We start from the raw sequence: 10,215 nt of genomic DNA on the forward strand, positions 1-10,215 counted from the left end.
AATTTCCTTCACTGAGCAGGAGCTGTTAAGTTTGGTATAGTCTCATTTTAAAATTCTTTCTTTTGATTTCCTTTGCTTTTGGAGTCAGATCCAAAAAACAATGTTTAGACCAATGTCAAAGAGCCTACCACTTATGTTTCCTTCTACAAATTTTATGGTTTGAGGTTTTAACTTTGGGTCTTTAATCCATTTTGAATTGATTTTTGTGTATGGTGAATGGATAGTGGTCTAGTTTCATTCTTCTGCATGTAGCTGTCCAGTTTCCTCAACATCGTTTACTGAAGAAGTTGTCCTTCCCCCAATGTATATTCTTGACTCCTTTGTCATAAATTAATTTACCATGTTTGTGTGGGTTTGTTTCTGGGTTCTCTATACTATTCCAATGATCTATATGTTTATTTTTATGCCAATGCCAATGTGTTGATTACTATAGTTTCATAGTATAGTTTGAAATCAGGAAGCATGATACTTCCAGCTTTGTTCTTCTTTCTCAGGTTTGGCTATTTGGGGTCTTTTGTAGTTCCATAGAAATTTTAGAATTATTTGTTCTAATTCTGTGAAAAATGCCTGAATATTGATAGAGTTACATTGAATCTGTAGATTGCTTTGAGTAGTACAGACGTTTTTAATAATGTCTTCTAATCCGTGAACAATTGAAGATCTGTCCACTTATTTTTTCTTCTTAATTTCTTTCATCAGTGCTTTATGTACAGGTCTTTTACCTTCTTGGTTAAATTTGTTTCTAGGTATTTTATTCCTTTTGATGCAATTGTAAATTGATGTAAATGTAAATGTAAATGTTTTCTTTCTTTCTTTTTTTTTAAGATTTTATTTATTCATTTGACAGACAGAGCTCACAAGTAGGCAGAGAGGCAGGCAGAGAGAGGGAGAGAAGGAAGCAGGCTCCCTGCTGAGCAGAGAGCCCGATGTGGGGTTTGATCCCAGGACCCTGGGATCATGACCTGAGCTGAAGGCAGAGCCACCCAGGCGCCCGAGATTGTTTTCTTAATTTCTTTTTCAGATAGTTCATTACTAGTGTATAGAAACGCAACAAATTTCTGTATATTGATTTTGTATCCTGCAACTTCACTGAATTCATTTATTAGTTCTAATCATTTTTTGGGGGTAGAGTCTCTAAGATTTTCTATGTATAGCATCATGTAATCTATAAATAGTGACATTTCACTTCTTCCTTTGGGACTTAGATGGTTTTTATTATTTTTCTTGCCTAATTGCTATGGCTAGGACTTCAATACATGTTAAATAAAAGTGCTGAGAGTGGGCTTTCTTGTCTTGTTCCTGGCCTTAAAGGCATTGAGTATGATGTTAGCTGTGGGTTAGTTATATATGACCTTTATTATATTAAGGGAACATTCCCCTCTATACCCACTTTGTTGAGAGTTTTTTTTTTTTTTTATCATAAACGATGTTGAGTTTTGCCAAATACATTTTCTACATGCATTGAGATGATCATATGGTTTTTATCCTTCATTGTGTTAATGTGGTATATCATGTTGATTAATTTGTGGGTGTTGAACCATCCGTGCCTCTCTGGAATAAATCCCACTTGATCATGGCATATTATCCTTTTAATGTATTGTGGATTTTGGTTTGCTAATATTTTTGTTGAGGATTTTTTCCCATCTGTATTCATCAGGGATATTGGCCTGTAATTTTCTTTTTTTGTGCTCTCCTTATCTGGTTTTGATATCAGAGCAATACTGGCCTTGTAAACTGAGGTTTGGAAACATTCCCTCTTCTTTAATTTTTTGGAAGAGTTTGAGAAGGGTAGGTATTAAATCTTCTTTGAATGTTTGTTAGAATTCACCAGTGAAGCCATCTGGTCCTGGACTTTGGTTTCTTGGGATGTTTTTGATTACTGATTCAATCTCTTTACTAGTAATCAGTCTATTCAGATTTTCTACTTCTTCCTGTATCAGTCTTGGAAGACTGTATGTTTCTAGGTATGTGTCCATTTCTTCTAGGTTGTCCAGTTTGTTTGGCTTATAATTGTAGTAGTCTCTTATGATCCTTTGTATTTCTGTAATATCAATTATAAATTTTACTCTTTCATTTTTTATTTTATTTACTTGTGCCCTCTCTCTTTTTTCCATGGTGAGTCCAGTTAAAAGTTTGTCAATTTTCCTTTTAAGAGCTCAGAGAATGAGTTCTTAGTTTCATTGACTTTTCTAATTGTCTTTTAGTCTCTATTTCATTTATGTCACTCTGATCTTTATTTGTTTCTTCTCTTTTTGGTTCCCTTAGGTGTATAGTTAGATTGTTTATTTGAGATTTTTTCTTGTTTCTTGAGATAGGCCTATATTAGTTTAAACTTCCCTTAAAACTGCTTTTGCAGGGTAGTTGGGTAGCTCAGTAGTTAAGTGTCTGCCTTCAGCTCGGGTCATGATCCCAGGGTCCTGGGATCAAGTCACACATCCGGCTCCCTGCTTGGCAGGAGGCCTGCTTCTCCCTCTCCCACTGCTTTTCCCCTGCTTGTGTTCCCTCTTTCGCTGTGTCTCTCTCTGTCAAATAAATAAATAAAATCTTAAAAAAAAAGAAAAAGAAAAAAGAAAACTGCTTTTGTTGTATGCCATAAATTTGCTACTGTTTTGTACTGTTGAATTTATTTTGTACTGTTTTGTACTGTTGAATTTATTTCCATTTTTGTTTGTCTCTGGAAATTAAAAAATTTAAATTTAAATAAAAAAAATTTAAATTAAAAAATTAAGAAATTAAAAAAATTTCTCCATTGGTTTTTTTGTTGCTCTAATGATTCTTCAGTAGCGTGTTGTTTAATCTTCACGTAATTGCCATATTGTCCAGTTTACTTTTTATAATTGATTTCTGGTTTTACACCATTGTGGTAAAAAATGATGCTTGATATGATTTCATTCTTCTTGAATTTGTTGAGTTGTGTTTTATGGCCTAACATGGAATCTGTCCTGGAGAATGTTGTGTGTGCATTTGAGAAAAATGTGTGTTCTGCTGCTTTGGGATGAAATTTTCTGTATATCTCTGTATATATCTACTAAGTCCATTTGGTCTAATGTGTCAGATGGCTGATGCTTCATTTTTGATTTTCAGTCTGGATGATCCATCTATTGATGAAAGTAGGGTATTAAGGTTCCCTACTGTTATTGTATTGCTATCAATTTCTCCCTTTAGGTCTGTTAATATTCATTCTATATATTTAGGTGCTTCTATGTTGGGTGCATATATATTTACAAGTGTTATATATACTTTCTGGATTGACTTTTTTAATCATATAATTCCCTTCTTTGTTTATTTTTACAGCCTTTGTTTTAAAGTTCATTTTGGTTGATATAATTATTTCTACACCAGCTTTCTTTTCACTTCCATTTGCATGGAACATCTTTTTCTATCCCTTTACTTCCAGTCTGTGTGTGTCCTTAGATCTGAAGCAAGTCTCTTGTAGGCAACGTATGGGTTGGTCTTTTTTTTTTTTTAATCCATTTAACCATTCTATATTCTTTGTCTAGAGAATTTAGTGCATTTACATTTAAAATTATTTTTGGTAGATATGTAGTTATTGCCATTTTGTTTTTTTTCCTGGTCGTTATTATAGTTCCTCTTTGTTCCTTTCTTCTTCTCTTGCTCTCTTCCCTTGTGGTTTGGCGATTTCCTTTAGTGTTATGTTTAGATTTCTTTCTCACCATCTTTTGTGTATCTACTATGGATTTTTGCTTTGTGGTTACCATAAGGTTCATATATAACTATATATGTGTGTGTATATATATATAACTATATTATATATATACATTTTGTATATATATATATTTTCACACACACACACATATATACATTATATATATATATATATACACATATATGTATATATATATATTCCTTAAGCTATCTTTACTTTTTGAAGTTCTTTTTCTTTTTGCTGCCCTGTTTAGGTGATGTCCACTGCCCTGCTTTCCAGGTTACTAATCCATTCTTCTGCTTCTTCCAACAACAATCTGCTGTTGAATTTCTGTAGTTTTCAGTTCAGAAATTATATTTCAGTTCAGAAATTATATTCTTCAGCTCTGTAATCTGTATATTTCAGTTCAGAAATTTATTCTTCAGCTCTGTAATTTTTGTTTGGTACTCTTTGATCTTTTCTTTCTCTGTGTTGAAGTTCTGACTGTGTTTATTCTTTCTTCTCCCGAGTTCAGTGAGCATTATTATGACCACTACATTGACCTCTATCAGGTAGATTTCTTATTTCTGTTTCTTTAAGGTCTTTTTTCTGAAGTTTTGTTTTCATTTGGAACTTTTTAAATTTTTGGTCTACTCATTTTGCTTGACTCTCCATGTCTCTGTATTAGGCAACACAACTATCTCTCCTAGTCTTGAAGGAGTGAACTTAAGTAGGAGATGAAACTTATCATTCGAACTTTTCCTACTTTTGTTTGTTTCTTGGACCTTTGTGATTGTCTCAGTAGCCTTATTTGACCTTGATAGTTCCCAGTAGTTGAGGATGTGTCAAGACCTGTCAGTGTTCCGGAGGGAGTGATCACAGGCAGTGCCCAGTTTCAGGCTCATTGTAACCTAGAACCTCAGGCAGCAGCTTTTTAAGTTTCCAAATATATACTGGCCTGTGGGTTGGTAATTATAAACCAGGCCTACCTCCAGACTAGGAGATATGGAAGGTGTCCCCTAGGTGACAGTTTCAAAACTTACGGCTTCAGATATGTATAAACTCCTTCTGGGAGCTATCAGTGAGCTATGATGAGACCATGGGAGGATGCTAGTGTGGTGTGTTTCCACCTACATTCCCTGGGATCAGCTTTGTAGTCTCTGGATGTGTTGCAAACATGAAACTGCTCCTCAGGCTGATCTCTAGGACAAGCAATAGGCCATTTCCACATGAAGAATGGGAGTGTGTTTCAGTCTGCTCTTTGTGCAGTGCTCAAGGGGTGGTAGCTTGCCAAAAATTGTCCTGATTGTTTCAGACCCTTGGGGCCCAAAAATACAATCCTCCTGGCCACCAGGCACATGCTCAGTGGGCATCTGTGTGGGCTGCACGTGCCTACTGGCTTTGGCCTGCTCTGCCACAGCCATGATGCATGGGGAACAGGAGCTCAACTGGTCTCTGTGGCAAAGCGAGCCGTGGCTAGGGTGTGCGGGGGTTAGCAGGTTGTGGGTTGGAGTGTGAGGGGTACAACAGTGGTAACTACCAGTGCCTAAGTTCCTGGACAGTATCCCAACAGGTATCTGTCTATCTTGCAGAAGCTTTCAGATAAGCAAATGAGTCTCCTTTGTATATGGTCTAGGTGCCTTTCACACTGTTTCTTTTGGACTGGGCTCCTGGATGAATGAGTCTGTTCATGAGCCCTTTAAGAACAGATTTTCTGTTTCCTATAGCCCTGTGGTACTCCTGGAAGTAAGCCCCACTGGTTTTCAAGGCCAGACACTTGGGTGCTTATCTTTCTGGCCTGGGTCCCAAGGCTTGGGGTGCCTCATGTGGGACTGAAATCACTCACCCTCAGAGATGAGCTCTGTATTATGAGATCTCTCCTAGCTATGGGGAGCTATGCCTGGGGTGGGGTTTCTTGCAAGACCATGACTCTTCCTCCTCTACATGTCTCATTGTGGCCCTTTTATCCTTTGCTGTGGAGGCACTGGTCAGCTACATTTCTTGTCCTTTTTTGAGGGAAGTGTTGCATCAATACCTGTAGATTTGTTGTGTTATTGGGAAGAAGTGAGTTCAGGATCCTTCTACACTGCTAACCCTCCCCTCCCCCTAGGTTTTAAATGTTAGTAGTAGAGGATAGTTTTGAACTACCAGCCTCTGAGTCATGGGCCCAGCACTTTCCATGCTCCATTCTGCAGCATGGCTCATTATCAAATGATAATGATAGTGTTAATTAAATAATAATATCACAACCGTTAACAGTCCCATACTCCAGTTAGAGAGATACAGCTATGGCCCCTACCTAACCAAAGCAGAACTATTATCAGTGCAATTGGCTTTTGCTTTAAGGAAGAGCTTGGTTACTTGTTACTCAAGTTGAAGCAAAAAAACATGGAGTATCTTTTTTTTTTTTTTTTTTAAACATGGAGTATCTTAAGGCGGGCTATTCATTCATTCAACAGATATGTCTTGGGTATGTCTTTGTGTGGCATGCACTGTTGCAGGTGTCATCTATACTCTTGTCATTCTAGTGCTCAGAGCCTAGAATTCTAGTGTACTCAGAGCCTCCTGGGAATTTCAAACCTACTCGCTTGACATTTAGAATTCTTCCATGTCTAGTCCCCCACTTGCCTATGAGGGCTGCCCCATCTGTCCCTTCAGGCATGGTCCTGGCTGATTTGGCATTGCTACCGGGCCACATAGCCACCCCACATTTCTTCCTAGGCATCCTTTTCAAAACTATGCATTGCAACACCCCAGAAAGTGGGGGACCATTCTTTTATCAAGGGTATACATGTATAAAGCTCTCTTATATGTAGAATTCTTCTATGATACCTAGTGGCTCTGGATGTGGCAAGGCCTCTAAGAAACCACGTTTAGGAAAATTCTACAAGTCTGTTGAAATAATTCAAGCAACATGAATTGCTATAAATTCTAGAAGTAAGTAACAGGAAAAAAAACCTCGGTAATTACTAGTTTGGTAAATTGATCATTTAACAAATTAATGATTTTACAAAACTGAATTTTTGGTTCATTTGCTTTCATCCAATTGATTTTTGTGAAGTTCTTTTTGCTTGCTGATTTTGCTTCCCTATTCCTAGGAAACAATGAGACTGTATAGAAGAATCCTGAACTAGAAGAGAAGCAGTTTAGAATTATGATGATATGTGAAGAGTCAACTAAACCAAAGACAGTGAGATGCAGCTTCACAAAGGGGTGTGTTTTGCCTGCCCTCTCTCTCATCCCTTTCTACTTCTCCTTTTTCTGTTCTATATTTGTCCTGTTTATGGACCCCTTAGTATGCACAGTGAGTTCATCTCTGAATCCCTACAACATCCACACCAATGCCTTGAGCAGAATAGTGTCTGTTTACAATATTTATGATGGAGAACTTTGTTTTAGGATCCATTCTTACCTAAGGAATCCAGCCTGAAGGTTTTATTTCAGTGTAAATGACAAAAGGGGCTTGGATAAAATGAACCCTATGACAAAGGGGGCTTGGATAAATGCCTTTCCAGAAGGCATTAATGTGACGAGGAAAAGAGATTTGAGAAGGCAAATTTGAGAAGACTCTTTCTGTTTCCACATTCTGGAAGATAACCCCAAAGTTTCCTTCTTTGTTTGTTTGTTTATCATGAAAGATGAGACTGAGCTTAAGATGGGTCAGGACCTCACATAACAATTAAATGGGGAATCAGAACTAGAATGCTTGCTATTTGGATCAGTTGGGGGAAAGGGGTGAGAGAACTAATGCTTAACTTTTTTCTTTTCTTTATTATGGAAATCACAAAGTGAGATAAAATCCCTGCTTCTGCTTCTTCCAAGTGAAGATTTATAAGATTATCCTAGTGGTCACTTGCTGGAATGCTGCAGGAAGAAATATTAGTTTTATACACTGATACAATGTCCATAATTCCACATGAAAATGAATTTAGTGGCCACCAAGCCCAGACAGGCCACAAGGCTGTACAGAGCCCTGATGAATGAATAGAACCACATTATAAGGTTCTCCAGAGAGTGGAGCAAAAAGAATCAATTGTCTTTCTGAAATATACCAGCAAGAATGCAAGCCTTAATTAACGAAGTCCAAGGTTGATTTTTCTTGCTGCCTTTTTCTCTAAAAGACAAATAATAAGAAATGAATGAGGTTGAAAGCAAATGAGAACCATATTTGGAAAGCAAAGCATACTCAAACTTTAGGCTGAGCTGGTTGCAAAGAGCTAAAGTTCTTTAATCATCTTATGGGAGATGTAGCCAAAAAATGCAATTTGAAGCTCTCTCTCTCTCTCTCTCTCTCACACACACACACACACACATTTCCACACCATACCCTCCTACTTTTTCACTGTAGATGAATCAAGATGGTGGAGACAGGATATGATGAGAACCATTCCTGCCCTCCATCTATTTTATAAAAAGCCTTTGGCAATTGGTAATCTTTGCTGCCTTGGTTTGGGGAATCCATCTATCAATTCTTATTCTCTAAACATTCGTTGTGCATTTATGAATTGGCTGCAAGGAGTTAAGAAATAGCTGAAATAGGTAATGTACTGTGAATATGCAGGGAATGGCAAGCTATTTATTATCCAGATTCTTCTCACAGATTTTTCTAGAAGAAGATGAACCAGTTTGGGCCTAAAAGAACATTGCTCATTTGAAGGTGGGGATGAGATGGGAAACAACAAGTTTTCTATAATTAAAATAGTGTCTAACAAATTGGTGAAACATGAGGATTTTCCTTGTGTCAGGCAGAGTTAGCCTGGTCCACTTTACAAAGAAGCAGAATGGAAGGTTGAATATGGTGGTGTGATTTCAGGGTCGTCCATAGACACTCCATGCTTCACAGCACCTCAGGGTTTGCTCAAGGTTTGAAACATTACTACTGTCTTTGTTAACGTAGAGACAGAAGACCTACCAATCTCTCTTTATGGATGTGGGGAAGATATGGGCTTTGATTAATGAAGCCTAACTTAGATTGATATCAGAGAAATCTGAGGTACTGTAGGAACATTTTTACTCAACTCATGATGTTTCTGTTTGTTAAAGGGAGCTCATTTAGTGTAACTCCTGGCCTCTTTCCGTCTATTACTCATACTTCCCCAAGGGGGAATGGAGTACCTTAACCAACTGGTATATCTGGGCATGCTCGGCTCAGTTGCACCTATGTTTCTCTTGTAGGTGAGTTGCTCACAAAGAAGAAGCATTTTATTCTGCTCTTCTAGCAGGGAGATCATTTTCCTTATTGGGGTCCAGCATTGGCAGATCTACTCAGCTAACAGACAGCCATATCCTCCCAACCTGGCCCCTATTAGAAACAAAGAGTATTTTAATCTCCATTTGCCAGTTAATTTGTACAGAACAAGGTCAGAAAAGAGTGTGGTGTATACTGGGCTCCCTCAGACACCACAGCATGTTTTTTTTAAAAAAATTATTTATTTGAGGGGGGAGGGGCTGAGGGAGAGAATCCTAAGCAGACTCCCCACTGAGCACGGAGTGCAGCATGGGGCTCAGTGCCACCACCCTGAGGATCACGACCTGAGCCGAAACCAAGAGTTGGATGCTCAACCAGCTGAGCCACCCAGGTGCTCAACCCCAGCATGGCTTAAATGTCCAGAAACATGAATGGAAAACTTGAACATTTTCAATCTGATCTTGGCTCTGTCTTTCCTTAGGTGTTTGAAATTGGCTGGATATAGAGGCTTTCAATGCTTCAGTTTTCTTGAATGTGAAAGTACTTCATAAAATCATTACCTTATAGTTATATGCACAATTGGATGCCATTACAAGACTTAAGTTTATATAATACAGTGCACTGTCAGAGACTTTTTTCCAGCCAGAGGAGCTTCCAGATCTCTGTATAGGCAAATTCTGAGGAATCTGTTAGTTACATAACAGAGAGCTGATCAGGTTATAATTTTCTGAGAGAGGATATAATTGAATTTTTCTGGATTTTGAGCCTTCATAAAACTCCCTATCTCCTTGGAAAGAGCAGCTCTGGCAAGGGTCTATAATTATTTGCAAAAGGGTCTTGGGGCCTTCTGAGATCTCAACCCTGTGTCCCAAGAATCAAAGTAATAGTATCCACCTGAGGTGGGCCAGATTAGTCCTAACCAAGGCCAGTGATAGGGAAGATATGTGAAGTCCCTAAAAATGAAATTATATTGAGGAAAGGAGGAATGAGATTGATGGCTTGAGCTCAACACAAAGCCAGTGATCCATGGGTCAGTTAAGAAGGACCACACTAATTATATACAACCACAAAATACTGGTGGAAAAACCAGTAAGCACCATTTAGGTCAGGAGTCTGTGGGTTGACTAGGGTATAATTATCTGTGCTGGGCTCAGCTTCATGGTTCCACCGATCTCCAATAGGCTTTACAAGTATATACTGGTTCATTGGAGTTTAGCTGATCTAGACGGGCCTTGATTGGAGTGACTCAACTCAGTTCCACAAGCAAAAATGCATGGCCTCATTATGGCCTAGTCTAAGAATTGGCACACTGTCACTTGCTCTTTTTTATTGGCCAACGTAAGTCACATGGATAAATCCAAATTTAAGAGGCAGGGAAATA

Source organism: Lutra lutra, chromosome 4, assembly GCF_902655055.1.
Source record: "Lutra lutra chromosome 4, mLutLut1.2, whole genome shotgun sequence".
Taxonomy (NCBI): Eukaryota; Metazoa; Chordata; class Mammalia; order Carnivora; family Mustelidae; genus Lutra; species Lutra lutra.